At 45.9% G+C, this 15,576-nt stretch overlaps 1 protein-coding gene across 13 annotated transcripts in view; it reads right to left on the bottom strand.

Annotated features, from left to right (window-relative positions):
- SGMS1 (sphingomyelin synthase 1) overlaps nucleotides 1–10,955 on the bottom strand; it is a 331,989-nt gene extending 321,034 nt beyond the window's left edge. For 10 of the 13 annotated variants that reach the window (XM_061162100.1, XM_061162099.1, XM_061162098.1 and 7 more), the window contains exon 1: nucleotides 10,653–10,955. The gene's annotated coding sequence lies outside the window, so the exon portion shown is untranslated. Of the gene's footprint in view, nucleotides 1–9,609; nucleotides 9,893–10,084; nucleotides 10,104–10,652 lie in introns of those variants that run through there. The other 3 variants (XM_061162095.1, XM_061162097.1, XM_061162096.1) reach the window with 3 other exon arrangements.
- Between the last annotated feature and the right edge of the window lie 4,621 nt (nucleotides 10,956–15,576).

Raw genomic sequence — 15,576 nt, forward strand, 5'->3', positions numbered from 1 at the left:
ATCTATTTTCGGATCTGTCTCCTAGAATAATAGAAATAAAACCAAAAATAAACAACTGGAATCTAATTAAACTTATAAGCTTTTGCATAGCAAAGGAAACCATAAACAAAATGAAAAGACAACCTACAAGCTAGGAGAAAAATATTCGCAAACCATGTTACCGACAAGGGCTTAATTTCCAAAATATACAAACAGCTCATACAGCTTAACAGCAAAAAAAAAAAAAACATCCCTATCAAAAAATAGGCAGAAGACCTAAATACATTTCCCCAAAGAAGACATACAGATGACCAACAGGCACGTGAAAAGATGCTCAACATTGCTAACTATTAAAGAAATGACAATCAAAACTACAATAAGGTATCACCTCACACCAGTCAGAATGGTCATCATTAAAAGTCTACAAATAACAGATGCTAGAGCAGGTGCAGAAAAAAGGAATCCTCCTACTCTGCTGGTGGGAATGTAAATTGATACAGCGACTATGGAGAACAGTATGGAGATTCCTTAAGAAAGTAAAAATAGAGTTACTATATGATCCTGCAATCCTAATCCTGGGCAAATATCTGGCATATCCTGGACATATATCTGGCATATCCTGGGCATATATATATTATATATATCTATTTTGAAAAGATATATGCACTCCAATATTCATCACAGCACTATTTACAATAGCCAAGATATGGAAGCAAACTAAACGTTCACTGAGATGTAAATGGATAAAGAAGATGTAGTGTACACATAAATACACCAAATATATATATGTATATATGTATATATATGTGTGTATATATGTATATATATGTGTGTATGTATATATATGTATGTGTATTTACATATTTATATATGTATATTTATTTATATATGTATATAAATATACATATGTGTATATATGTGTCTGTGTGTGTATACTTATATATATATATATATATATACACACACATTACCATAAAAAAGAATGAAATAATGCCACTTGCAGCAACGTGGATGGACATAGGGGCTTCCCCAGTGGCTCAGCAGTAAGGAATCCACCTGCAATGCAGGAGACCTGGGTTCGATCCCTGGGTCAGGAAGATCCCCTGAAGGAGGGCATGGCAACCCACTCCAGTATTCTTGCCTGGAGAACCCCATGGGCAGAGGAGCCTGCCAGGCTATAGTCCATGGGGTCGCAAAGAGTCAGACATGACTGAAGCAACGGAGCATGCACACACAGATGGACCTAGACATGTGAGGTCAGTCAGATGGACAAAGACAGATATCATGTAACACCAATTATACGCGGAATCTGAAAAAATGACACACATTACTATATATAAGGAGGTAAACAAAGATGGTCTGTATAGCACAGGGAGCTGTATATAGTATAACAACATATAATGGAAAAGAATCTGAAAAGGAATATATGCATGTGTGTGTGTATCATTGAACCTCTTTGCTGTACACTTGAAACTAGCAGATTGTAAATTAACTATACTTATATTTTAAAAATTCATAAAAAAAACACTCTTCGCCAAGCAGCATTTCTCCCTACTCCTTACTCCCCTGGCACCATACCACTTAACCTTGATTATAAGCCATCTGTCACATAGAGTTCCCTAATTGTTTGGTTTTTTTTAAGATTTTTGATATGGACCATTTGTAAAGTCTTTATTGAATTTGTTACAACATTGCTTCTGCTTTATGTTGTGGTTTTTTAGCCACAAGGCATGTGGGATCTTAGCTCCCAGACCACGGATCAAATCCCCACCTCTGCACAGGAAGGTAAAGCCCCAACCACTGGACCAACAAAGAAGTCCCTCACTGTGTCTTATATATTGGTCTTTTATTCCCCAGTCAGTGAAACCCCACACAACTAGGTAGAAGCATGGACTTACATGAGTAGACCTGGAGAGAGTTACACAGTTAATCAGTAGGTTTGTTCACTTTGCTTTTCTGACACTTCTTGATTATCAGTCCCTAAGAAGTAGAAGTATGAAGTCTGTGCTATTTGAAGCCAGCACTAGGGAAGATATATGCAGAGTACATCATGAGAAATGCTGGGCTGGAAGAAGCACAAGCTGGAACCAAGATTGCTGGGAGAAATATCAATAACCTCAGATATGCAGATGACACCACCCTTACGGCAGAAAGTGAAGAGGAACTAAAAAGCCTCTTGATGAAAGTGAAAGAGGAGAGTGAAAAAGTTGGCTTAAACCTCAACATTCAGAAAACTAAGATCATGGCATTTGGTCCCATGACTTCATGGAAAATAGATGGGGAAACAGTAGAAACAGCGGCTGACTTTATTTTGGGGGGCTCCAAAATCAGTGCAGATGGTGATTGCAGCCATGAAATTAAAAGACGCTTACTCCTTGGAAGGAAAGTTATGACCAACCTAGATAGCATACTTAAAAGCAGAGACATTACTTTGTCAACAAAGGTCTGTCTAGTCAAGGCTATGGTTTTTCCAGTGGTCATGTATGGATGTGAGAGTTGGACTGTGAAGAAAGCTGAGCACCGAAAAATTGATGCTTTTGAACTGTGGTGTTGGAGAAGACTCTTGAGAGTCCCTTGGACGGCAAGGAGATCCAACTAGTCCATCCTAAAGGAGATCAGTCCTGGGTGTTCACTGGAAGGACTGATGCTGAAGCTGAAACTCCAATACTTTGGCCACCTGATGGGAAGAGTTGACTCACTGGAAAAGACCCTGATGCTGGGAGGGATTGGGGGCAGGAGGAGAAGGGGACAACAGACGATGAGCTGGTTGGATGGCATCACCGACTCAATGGACATGAGTTTGAGTAAACTCCAGGAGTTTGTGATGGACAGGGAGGCCTGGCGTGCTGCAATTCATGGGGTCACAAAGAGTCAGACATGACTGAGCGACTGAACTGAACTGAACTGAAGGGAGGTATTGGGCTTCCCTGGTGGCTCAGCCGGTAAAGAATCCACCTACAATGCGGGAGACCTGGGTTCAGTCCCTGGGTTGGGAAGATCCCCTGGAGAAGGAAAAGGCTACCCACTCTAGTATTCTGGCCTGGAGAATTCCAAGGACTGTAAGTATAGTCTATGGGGTCACAAAGAGTCAGACACAACTGAGGGACTTTCACTCACAGGAGAGATATGACATCAACATTCACTAACCAACAAATGTTTCAAAGTTGTACTCCCTGCCTCTCCTACATTATCTCATTTAAAGCCCTCAGCAGCTCAGCAGCCTTGAGGAGGAGGCTGCTGGCATCCAGCCCGAGGAAGGAGAAACCTGGGGCCACCAAAGGCGAGAACTTGCCCAGTGTCACTTAAGGCAAGTGAATGGAGAATGGAGATTGAAACAAGATCTGTTCCCCAAGCCCGTACACTCTGCCTTCCTCTAAAGTTCAGACTAAGAAGTCCAGGTTCAAATTCTCCTCAAAACAATACATTACTTTTGTTTTAAAACAAAATCTTATGATAAGAGAAAATTTACGCTCAATTGAATGTCATTAGAAAAAGATGGGACAACTATGTTCATGGACAGCATTACAACTAAGAAGGAAGAGGTGTCAGTTCTCCCCCATGTTAGACTATACATTCAATGCAACGTCACTACACTTCTAAGACTCTGTTAAGAATTTGATAAGCATTCCAAAATGTATATGGTAGAAGAAAGGTCCACAAATAAACAAGTTCTGAAACATAAGACACTGCAGAGCTATAGTAATAAAAATAATCTGGCAGAGAAATACACAGATGACTGGGACAGAATAGAGAATTTAAACCCTGTGAAATATCTCAAAATCTGAAGACACAAATGAACCTGTTTGTGGCAGAAAGCAAACCAGTGGTTGCCTCCTGAGTCTGGAGACAAAGGCGAGATGAAAGGCAAATGAGGAGACTTAGTGTGAGGGAAATGGTCTGGATCTTGATTGTGATGGTTTCAGAGGTACACATCCTGTCAAAATTCATCAAATTGGGGGCTTCCCTAGAGCCTCAGATGGTAAAGAATCTGCCTGCAATGCAGGAGACCCAGGTTCAATCCCTGGGTCAGGAAGATCCCCTAGAGAAGGGAATCCACTCCAGTATTCTGGCCTGAAGAATTCCATGGACAGAGGAGCGTGGCAGATTATAGGTCACAAAGAGTTGAACACCTCTGAGCATCTAACACTTTCACTTTCTGGTGGTCCAGTGGTTAAGACTCCATGCTCCCACTGCAGCGGGTGCAGGTTCAACCCCTTGTTGAGGAAGTTCCACATACCATGAGATGTGGCCCAAAAAAAAAAGAAAATTATTAGATTGTACACTTTAAATGTACAAGTGAAGTTTACCATAGATAGATTATAACTTGATAAAGTAGAAAAAAACAGGCATGAGGGAATCTGATGAATGGTAGAAGTGGTTCCACATTTATCCCTAAAATACTGGAGATATAGTTTAATGATTTGGGGGAAACTAGCTCACAAAATGGAAAGGAAAAAAATAATACCAGATTCCTTCCTTACGCCATATATTAAGACAAACCTCAAACAGATCAGAGCCGTCATTATGAAGGCAAAAGTAGGAAGTTGATAGAATAAACTATCGAATATATTTGTAATCTTGGCGTAAGGAAGAACTTCTTAAGATTCTTACTGGTCAAAAGGCAAAAATTAATGGCACTGGGCTGTATCAGAATTCTAAATTTCTGAAATTACCACTGAAATTGTCAAGAAGCAACAGTTAGAACTAGACATGGAACAACAGACTGGTTCCAAATCGGGAAAGGAGTACATCAAGGCTGTACATTGTCACTCTCCTTATTTAACTTCTATGTGGAGTGCATCATGCAAAATGCCGACTGGATGAAGCACAAGCTGGGATCAAGATTGCAGGAAGAAATATCAATAATGTCAGATATGCAGATGACACAACCCTTATAGCAGAAAGTGAAGAGGAACTAAAGAGCCTCTTGATGAAAGTGAAAAAGGAGAGTGAAAAAGCTGGCTTAAAACTCAACATTCAAAAAACTAAGATCATGGCTTCCAGTCCCATCACTTCACAGCAAATAGATGGGGAAACAATGGAAACAGTGACAGATTTTATTTTCTTGGGCTCCAAAATCACTGCAAATGGTGACTGCAGTCATGAAATTAAAAGACGCTTGCTCCTTGGAAGAAAAGCTATGACAAACCTAGACAGTATATTAAAAAGCAGAGACATTACCAACAAAGGTCTGTCTAGTCAAAGCTATGGTTTTTCCAGTAGTCACGTATGGATGTGAGAATTGGACTATAAAGAAAGCTAAGTGCCAAATAATTGATGCTTTTGAACTGTGGTATTGAGGAAGACTCTTGAGAGTCCCTTGGACTGCCAGGAGATCAAACCAGTCAATCCTAAAGGAAATCAGTCCTGAATATTCATTGCAAGAACTGATGCCAAAGCTGAAACTCCAATACTTTGGCCACCTGATGTGAAGAACTGACTCACTGGAAAAGACCCTGATGCTGGAAAAGATAGAAGGCAAGAGGACAAGGGGACAATAGAGGATGAGATAGTTGGATGGCATCACTGACTCGATAGACATGAATTTGAGCAAGCTCTGGGAGTTGCTGATAGACAGGGAAGCCTGGTGTGCTGCAGTCCATGGCAGAGAGTCGGACACAACTGAGTGAGTGAACTGAACAAAGCCATTGATAATCTCATTCTGCCATTAGATGGCAGAATGAAATTAATATCCAAAATATGTAAGATACCTGCAGATCAACACATTAGAAAAACAGACTAAAGTCAAAGAAATTGTAATAACTAACAAATATATTAAAAGGTGCTTAAATTCATTAAGAAATTACCTAAATTCACATTACAACAATAAGGAGCCACTTTATAGCCATCAAGTACTGAAAAAAATTCGAAAGATGGTTAGTATCAACCACTAGGGAGGATGTGGTGGAATCAGGAATCCTTCATGCACTGCGGTGAGAGTATCAGCCAATCCAGCCACACTGGAGACTAACTTGGCAGTATTTAGTAAAAATAGGTGTTTGTTCTCTTTAACCCAGCCTTTCCACTCCTGGGTATATACACTTAGAGCAGTGGTCTTCAAACTTTCCTAGGCACCAGTCTCCAAGCTTGTTTGTTGTTCAGTCACTAAGTCGTGCCCGACTCTTTGAGATCCCATAGACTGCAGCACGCCCTCGACTTGCTCTAAAACACAAACTGATGGTGTCTGTCCCCAGGGTTTCTGATTCAAGAGGTCTAGGTTAGATCCTGATTATCTCTATCTTCGCAGGGGAGGCTGATGCTGCTGGGTGTGGACCACTGTAAGAACACTGTAGAGATAGTCTCACAGGTATCATTAAGAGATGCTCCAGGATATTCCTTCATCACAGCTTTGTTCATGGAAGCAGGAATGGAAGTGAGCTAAGTGTACATAATTAGAAAAATGGGTGAGATTAGTGGGTATGTAGCAGGCTAGCCATACCAAGTAGCAATGATAGCAAGGCACTGGATAAACCTATGCTACCACAGATAGCAAAGAAAATGCTGAATGTAATTCTTTCAACTTTTATGAATGTCTGAAAATTTCCATAATAAAAGTTTTAATATTGAATGGAAAAGCAACTGAATGAACTATAGCAGCACAGCACTATTTACCTAAACTAAAAACATGTACACAAGAGCACAACACCTTTAACAAGGATACAGACATACCCAAGAACACCCAACGCGAGAGAGGAAGTTCCTCTGACAAAGAGGGAATGAGACTGGAGAAGAAGGAAAAATATAAAACAAGAAAGGGGCTTTGTACAGGGAGATCTGGTACCCCAAACTGAGGAATGTTAATTCAACCCCAGCACCAGAAAGTCTAAAAGGTGAAAACCACTTCAGCTACATTTACATTTAATGTTTGCTTCAGTGAAAGCCCCCAGCAGCTTTGCGGGTTAAGCGGGACAGATCACCTTGCCATGGAAAGAGAGAAGGGGAATCTTTCTGAAATACATGACTGGGGTGATTTCAGATCCCCCAAATTCAACCTGCTACTGAGCCCTGGGCTTTACCTGTGTGACATATTGGTTTTAAAAAGCAGTTGGGATGCTTAGCTTTTGGCATAGGATACAAGTGTCTACATCTGTGTCTGTGTCTCTTGTCAGTATGTGGTGCATGTGTGGGTCTGTGAATTTGTCTGAGGTCATGTGTGTGTGGTGTGTTTACTGGTGGAGGGAAGAATACTAGAGACTCGGGCATCAGAGCACTCCAGCACAGACTGAGCCACACACACTGATCAGACACTTGATTCTGCTTTACTGAAACCAGAAGTCATAGTTACAAAACCAAGCCATCTCCCTGACCCCACTCACTGTTCTCTTCCCCTTTTTCTCCCGCGCCTCCCCCACATCCAGTGCTGCTTCCCAACTCCCCTGTCTAAATGGGCTGATGCAAAATATGGTCCTCTGGCAATTGGGTAGCTTATTAAAGTGACATACTTTACAGTCAAAATTCTTGGGATGTGGTTCAGTTCAGTTGCTCAGTCGTGTCCGACTCTTTGCAACCCCATGGACTGCAGCCAGACTTCCCTGTCCATCACCAACTCCTGGGACGGGATGTGGTAGGAGAGGATAAGTAACCATTAATAGTCCCTACCAAGAGCCTTAACGGAAAGTCCAAAATCTCTAAGACTGGGCATACTTTAACAGTCTTTCCAGAAGAGATTGTTGCTGTGGCTACAGAGATCATCCAAAAAAGGCAAAGAAAGAGCCAACTATAATCTGTCACATCCCCCTCCCTCCGCATCCCCCATCAACTCCACCAGCCCCCATTTTTCCAAGGACCATCGAACACTTTATCATATGAAGTGGTGGGAAAGTGTCTGGGACAATTAAAAAATAAAGGTCATTGTTAATAGAATTTATGTGAGAAAATACAGCAGCTTTAGGTCAGAAAATGCAGCAGCTTTAAGTCAGCAAGTCCATGCCAGGAAAGTATGTCTTTAGGGGAAGAAGAAACAGCTTAACAACTGGAGGAAGGAACAGAATAGAAAAGGTAAAATGCAGAAAGAACTGGACAAACACTCCAGCTGCCCTGAAAGACAGGGCCAATTATCCCCTGCGCAAATAAGCGAGAATTTTTATTTTCCAAACACTGTTTTGTCTTTTCTATGGCAGCACTTTTCATTGATAATATGATAATAAAGGCTTAGGAACTCTACAGTTGTCCTGAAACGTTTTGTACAAAATGAAGTTTTGTAAATAAAGCGTTTTGATATGCAATTGGACCACTTTCTAGGTTTTTTTTTTTTTTTTAAAAAAAAAAAAAAAAGTATAACGGTTATACGTAGGAGTCTTCAAGATTTTCATGAGATAAGTTAGCAAAACACGCCTGCCTGTTTTTTCAGCTGACCTGAAGGATGTGTCACAATTTGAAAATTAAGGGGCCTCACCTGGAAAAAGTAAAAGGGTTGAGGCTTCAAGCTAAAATTGAAAGTCTAAGGTCAACATAGGCAATTCTGACATTTGAAAACACACAAAGTTCTTTAAGTGTCGAAACTTACCAACAAGTTTCTATTATGAAAAATTCTTTAAATTTCAGCCGAATAAACATTTATTGAGTTAGGCACTGTGCAAGATGCTAGAGATCATCCAATTTTAATAATTGTGTCCTTTTAATGTCAATTTATCTATCCCTTGAATTAATTTTTTCATGCTTTCTGCTATTTGAAATAGCTCACTACCAGCAATGAAGAGTTGCAGGAATAGACCCTACTATTTAACTAAAAATGTAAACTAGTCTCTGAAGCAGAAATAGAAGGAACAGGCTATTTCTCTGTTTTACATATTGCTATCTTTTTCTGCACATTAACTAATAAACGGTGCGTGGTGGCAGCTGCCACTTCCTGCTATTCAGAGGGTCACAAAACTGGAGAGGTTCGAAAACATGCTACACACTTTAAGAGAGGCGGGGAAGGAACCCAAAAGAGCAGGGCCTCCTGCCATACACAAAAAGCAAGATAAGGAAAGTCGGTTGCTATAGGCAGAAGTCTCCTGGAGATTCCCCAGAAGCTGGCGCTTCTGACAGCAGGCACAAGCAGCTGCCGCTGGCTTGCTTGGCCAAGGTATGGCTTCAGGGCTGGAAAGTTGCCACCTGCTGAATCACTAAACATCCCTGGGCTTCCCTTGGAGCACTGACCAGACGGGGACCCATCCCCCGCCCGGCTTCTCCCGTGAACACCTTACTCCCCGAACCAATGAAACGCCCAGCTCTCTCCCTTTCCGCACCAGCCAAAACAGCCAACCAACCTCGCTCCGTCTGGGCAGCCCCAGGCAACTCCCACCGCGGCTACGTCACTAGTCCCACTCCTCGCTTTCGGCCCGCTCGGTCCCCAGCTCCCTGAATGTTCAACCCCCGGTGCCAGGGAGCGTGGGGAGTTCACAGCACACCATGACAGGCACCTGCCACTTCCACACCCAGGGAGCCAACCCCAAACACCCCCAAGTCTGCACGGAAAATAACCTGCAAGCAAAATAACCTGTCCAAACAGCTCTGAAGGCCTGGGAAGGTAAATGTCAACGGAGCTAGAATAGTAAGCAGGCCCCATAACACAGAAAATAAACTTCCTTTTCAGAAAAGCAGCCTTCACTCTTCGTGTCGTAAGCGTGTACCGCTGAAGTCACTTACTGTCTGAAGGTGAAATGAAACATCTGAGAAGCTCCTGCAATCCGGATTCTCTTCACTCCCTCCGGCCCTGACAAGCCTCATCCCCAACTGTACTCGAAGCTCCGGAGACGGAAACAAGCTTTAACCAGAAGCCTCCAGTGTGTATCCGTTAGCGGACCAGGACACCGTACCCGACCCACCAGAGGAAGCAGAAAGCCCGAGCCTGGGCTAAAAAGGTGGGAGAAACAGCTCTACTGTCGCTGCTCTGCCCTTGACAAGTCGCCTCGGAATCGCGGAGACCCCTCATTCACGGGAAAAGCCGCGTCTTGGAAAGAATGTCCAGCTCCAGGCTGCGCCGATGGCTCCTCCAAGGCCTTACACCTAAGCACCCTCAAGCGTGGGGGCAGCCCCGCCGGGTGTCAGAGCCGCCCCCAAACCTGGAGGCTGTTAAGCGGTCTGTGGAGGGCGACTAGCTGCTCAGCGAAAGGGGTCCCACCTGTTATGTTGTCCACGGACATCGAGAGGGGGAGGGGGGTGGAGGGGAGGTACCCCGAAACTCAAGAGTGTCTGCCCAGCTGTGATCGGACCCAGAGGTACCAACTGTCGCGCCGCCACCAGGTGGGGGGTAGGGCCGTGATTTGGGGTCGGACCTGCGGGTCTCCCGACCCCCGCCTGCCACTGTCCGAAGGTTCTTCGGCCCCGCCACCGTTCGCTCGCCCCAAACCGACTCTAGGCTGTCTTCCAGTCCGCACGCAGGACCTCTGAAAAGGTGCCCGCTGACGCCCCCGCCTTTCTCCCCGCCCCAACTAGGTCCCGGAGCCCGGCAGGCGGCCCGCCCCCTCGCGGCCCCGAGAACAGCTGCGGGACCGCTCCCCCCCCGCCCCCCGAGCGGCGGCGCGGGGGGAATGCCAGCCAGGTACGCGCCAGGCACTGAGCGGGCTGCGCTCACGCCCCCTCGCCCCGGGGTTGCCGGCACACCTTTCCTGGCGTCAGGCCAGGCCCCGGAGGTGGGTGTCCGATCTGCTCCCCAGCGATCGGCTCTCTCCCGCCGCCCCACGACTCACTTGCACCGGAGTCGCGGCAGCCGCCGGAATTCCGCTCGCCGAGCCCCCAGCCGCGGAATGAAATCCGGGGCAGGGCAGCGTTGGGGCTCCGTACCCGGATTGCGCTCTCTCTCCGGCTCACCGGGCGCTAGGAGAGAGCAGCCTTCCCTGGCCGGCCCTTCCCGCTCCCGTGCTGCCCCTCGCTGCCGCCGCCGCTGCCCCGACCGCTGCCTAGCTGGTGCGAACGCTTCCGACTAGCCACCGCGAGCCTCCCGGGCTGCCGAGCATGCCCAGTCCGCTGCCCGAGCCGGCCCAGCTGCCCGCGCTACGCAAATCCGCTCCTCCGGGTGTTCGCGGCAGCTTGGAGGGCGGGGCGGGTGGGCGGGGTCTGCAGAGAGCTCGTCCCGGGACCCAGCGGGACCCCGGCCAGACTGCGCACCTAGGGGCTAGCGAGGCTTGGCACCCTGTTATTCCAAGTAGCTGGAAGCTCGGGAGGCGACCGTTTTCTCCACCGAGGAGAGAGGCCCTGCTTGCACATTTTTCGGGGGCCGTTTAGTGAGGCCGGACGGGAGCCAGGTTTTACGGTTGGGGAACAGTATTCCACTTGGGGCAAAACCAGAGTTGAAGAGCTGGAGCTGGTCGGAACAGAGAACGCAAACTCGGCCTTCTGGTGACCCGGTTCGCAGGCACGAGGTTGCAGGCTGCCCGAGGATTCTCTTTCCCACCAAGCCTAGGAGTACAGCACTTGGAATTAACTCGTGGCTGATCATTAAAAAAACAAACAAAAAAATTAAATGGCGGACCTAAGACTCTACGGTTCATTTCCAAACCTCTATTCACAGACTCCCATCCCAAAAACAGAGCGCGAAGGCGAGCAAGGGTACCTTCAGGTGGAGGGGGGAGACTCGGGCCCGCCCCGACCCGCCCCTCGCCCCTTCCCGGCCCCACCTCCTGCCGACCCGACGGAGCTGCGGGAAAAAGCTGGAGAGCCGGCGAACGCGGGCCGGAGCACTGCGCATGCCCAGTGGCCCGACCTGGTGCAGGTCGCTCGAAGGAAGATTTTTTTTTTTTTTGGCTGCCAGAGCCGGACCCGTGCGCCCGGGGAGCGGACGCCCGGGCGAGCTTTCGGCTTTCTGCAGTGGGCGCCTCCCTTCCTCTCTGTACCGCTCGGTACCCGGGTTGCGGAGAGGCAGCCTAGGGCTGCGCGTCCCGCGGGGTCCGGGACTCGGCGAGCGGGGGAGGGGGCGTGCGACGGTATCGCCGTGACACGTGACTGTCCGCGGCGCTCCGGGCAGCCATCTTCCGCTGGGCCCTCGGTCGGTGGGCAATCGGGAGGGACCGGAGAGTTGGCAGGATGGGAGCAGAGAGCTCGGCTCCCCGCCACGCCCTCACGCCGGGCTCCAGCTTCTGCTCCGCACCTGCCTCCGCCCCGCCCGAGGGCGCTGGAATCCCGGCTCTGGCCCTAGGTTTCTGAGAGGGCAGGCTTCCGCGAGGGCTGAAAACAAACGGCTGCGAAATCGAGAGGGCAGGACTCCAGGGGTGGATGGCCTGTGCTCTTTGCCAGAGGCGCAAGATGGAGAAAGGAATCCCCTCCTGTAAGGCAGTGACGCTGTTGCTCCAGCTGCTTCCCTGTTCTGATCTGTTCCTTGAGGAGACGTGGTGGGTCGGCAGGAACAGCTGGACAGAGGCCGTCGCTGTCCCTGAGATGTAATATCCCCGGGCCCCTGGCGGTGCCCAGCTGGAATGGTGATGTTAATAGTGAACCTTTACTGATGGCCTGCCACGAACCATTTGGGGTCCCTGTGGCCTTAGGACCAGATGACTGGCCATCACCGGAGAATTTGTTAGAAATGCGAAATGCTAGACCCCCAGCATTTTGAATCAGAAACACTACTGGGGGAGAGGAGGTATCCTGCCATCTCAGTAAGCCCTCCAGCTGGTTCTGGTGAACATTATACTTCTTTATTTCAACTAAGTTTTAGGGCTCCTCACTTTATAAATGAGGCGATGAAATTTTGCCCCAGAAGAGGGTGAACTGGTCGGACAGTGTGACCCAGTGCCGGCGTTTAATCGCATCCTTAACCCTGCACTCTGGCTGCTTCACTGTTACATCACTATACTGCTCTTTCAGGGAGATTTTTTAAAGTACATTTGTCACGTAGGGGTTTAAAATAACAACGGCAATTCAGTTCAGCAACATATTTTGAGTGTATAGAGGGCAAAGCTCTTTGAGTCATAGTAGTCCTACTGAATATTTTCATCAGTTTGCACCAAAGAAGTGCAAGAAAGGCTTGCTTTCTGGTGACGTAAATTTTTTCAAACTGAGGAACTGCCAGAAAACTGCTGGCTGATTTCCCTGAAGTGCTGTTTATGCAGAATGGCCAGACTTTGGACTTCTAGAAAATGCGGTTCAAGGAAGCAGCTGGTGTTGACATGTGTCAAGGAGTTTTTCAGTTCAGTTCAATTCAGTCGCTCAGTCCTTTCCGACTCTTTGCGACCCCATGGACTGCAGCAGGCCAGGTTTCCCTGTCCATCACCAACTCCTGGGGCTTGCTCAAACTCAGGTCCATTTAGCCGTTGATGCCATCCAACCATCTCATCCTATGTTGTCCCTTTCTCCTCCCGCCTTCAATCTTTCCCAGCATCAGGGTCTTTCCCAGTGAGTCGGTTCTTCCCATCAGGTGGCCAAAGTATTGGCGTTTCAGCTTCAGCATCAGTCCTTTCAATGAATAGTCAGGACTGATTTCCTTTAGGGTGGACTAGTTGGATCTCCTTGCTGTCCAAAAGGCTCTTCAAGAGTCTTATCCAACACCACAATTGAAACGCATCAATGCTTCGGCACTCAGCTTTCTTTATAGTCAAACTCTCACACCCATACATGACTACTGGTAAAACAGTAGCTTTGATTAGATGGACCTTTATTGACAAAGTAATGTCTCTGCTTTTTAATATGCTGTCTAGGTCTGTCATAGCTTTTCTTCCAAGGAGCAAGCATCTTTTAATTTCCTGGCTGCAGTCACCATCTGCAGTGATTTTGGAGCCCAAAAAGTCTGTCACTGTTTCCATTGTTTCCCCATCTATTTGCCCTCAAGTGATGGGACCGGAAGGCTTAATCTTAGTTTTCTGACTGTTGAGTTTTAAGCCAACTTTTTCACTCTCCTCTTTCACTTTCAACAAGAGCCTCTTTAGTTCTTCTTCACCTTCTGTCATAAGGGTGGTGTCATCTGCATATCTGAGGTTACTGATATTTCTCCAGGCAATCTTGATTCCAGCTTGTGCTTCATCCAGCCCAGCGTTTCTCATGATGTACTCTGCATATAAGTTAAATAAGCAGGGTGACAATATACAGCCCTGACATACTCATTTCCTGATTTGGAACCAGTCAAAAGTGCCCCACCCCCCAAATGTAAAGCTGAACTGAGTTTTGTAAAATAGTAGTGGATTTTGTTTGTAAGTGCTTTTACTAGGGTGATACTTGTAATTTTTTTCCCTTAATTCCTGAATTTCCTATGTTTGAAATGTTTCATAATAAAAAGCATTCTAAATTCCATGAATTATTTTAAGACTATATATGTATGTGTGTGTGTATATATATATATACATATATAACATGGAAAAAAGCAAAGTATAAAACTATTTCCAATTTGTTCCAATGTCATAAGATAATTCAAAGAGAAAGAGCTATAATAAACTCAGGAAAATAAGAAATTGAAAAGCAGTGAAAATAAATTCTAGGTGAGATGATTTTAAGAAATACTTGAGATGACCCTCCTTGATATTCAATGTAGTCATGGTCGTTAAGTCACTACTATTTATAACCAAAAAAAGAAGAAAAAAAAATTAAGGAAAACAAATAATTGTCCTTCTCTAGTCCACCCAACACTAATGAGTTTTACCAGTGTATTTTTCTGTTCAAAATTTAAGTTAACAGCATACTGCTTGGTTGTAAAATTTTAGGATTCTCAAGTACATAGAATATCATAAATTACATTGTTGTCAAGACAACTATGAAATAAAAATGAATCACCTCCAAGTCACAATCTGTCATTAAAATATGTTTTAAATTAGTATTAAGAGCAAATATTAGAGCAAGCAGTTCACTTGCCAGAACAACTATTCTGAAGTAGGTGGTTTAGTTCCTGATGAATGACTCCTTCTACCTTTAGAATGTAAGGTGGTGGTAGTGATGGTGGTTTAGTTGCTAAGTCATGTCCTACTGTTGCAATCCCAGGGACTGTAGCCTGCCAGGCTCCTCTGTCCATGGGATTCTCCAGGCAAGAATACTGGAGTGGATTGCCATTTCCTTCTCCAGGGGATCTTCCTGACCCAGGAATCAAACCTGGGTCTCCTGCATTGCAGGCAGATGATTTACCAACTGAGCTATGAGTGAAGCCCAGAAGGTAATGTACCTGATCAAAAATGCAGTGGTTTTATCCAGTTGACTGTTGACCTATAAGCAGAAGTTGTCAGTCGCCAAACCACAGTCAAAGTCAAATAGTATTTAAGAAGCAAGGAGGCTTCTGTGTGTCCATGGCAATTTGTCTCAGTGGGAGAATCTAGAACCACAAAGCCTGAGTAGCAGAAACAAGACCTTGTAAGCTCTCTCAGGCCTTTAGAGGCCTTTTTCGAGGTCATCATCTGGCCAACCCACAGCCCAGTTTCCAAAACAAGTTTGATCAGATCAGAAGAACCAGATGCAGACAACAGGGTTGATTCCAAGTGTTTACCCTGAGGCTTGGATCTGGTAACCTCTCTCTGGCCTTTTTCCTATGTCTGTGGCTAGGATTCTTGGCTTCTATGACTGCTTGGGTTCTCTCCCTGGTCAACAAAAAGCTGGAATTTATTTGAAGACACTGAGGTGAATTAGGAATGCAGCTGAGGCTCAGACAGAGATCAGAACCAGGAACTGGAGTATTGACGGGAACCCAGGAAGTCTCCCTCTGTT

The sequence above is a fragment of the Dama dama genome, chromosome 15 (genome assembly GCF_033118175.1).
Source record: "Dama dama isolate Ldn47 chromosome 15, ASM3311817v1, whole genome shotgun sequence".
NCBI lineage: Eukaryota > Metazoa > Chordata > Mammalia > Artiodactyla > Cervidae > Dama > Dama dama.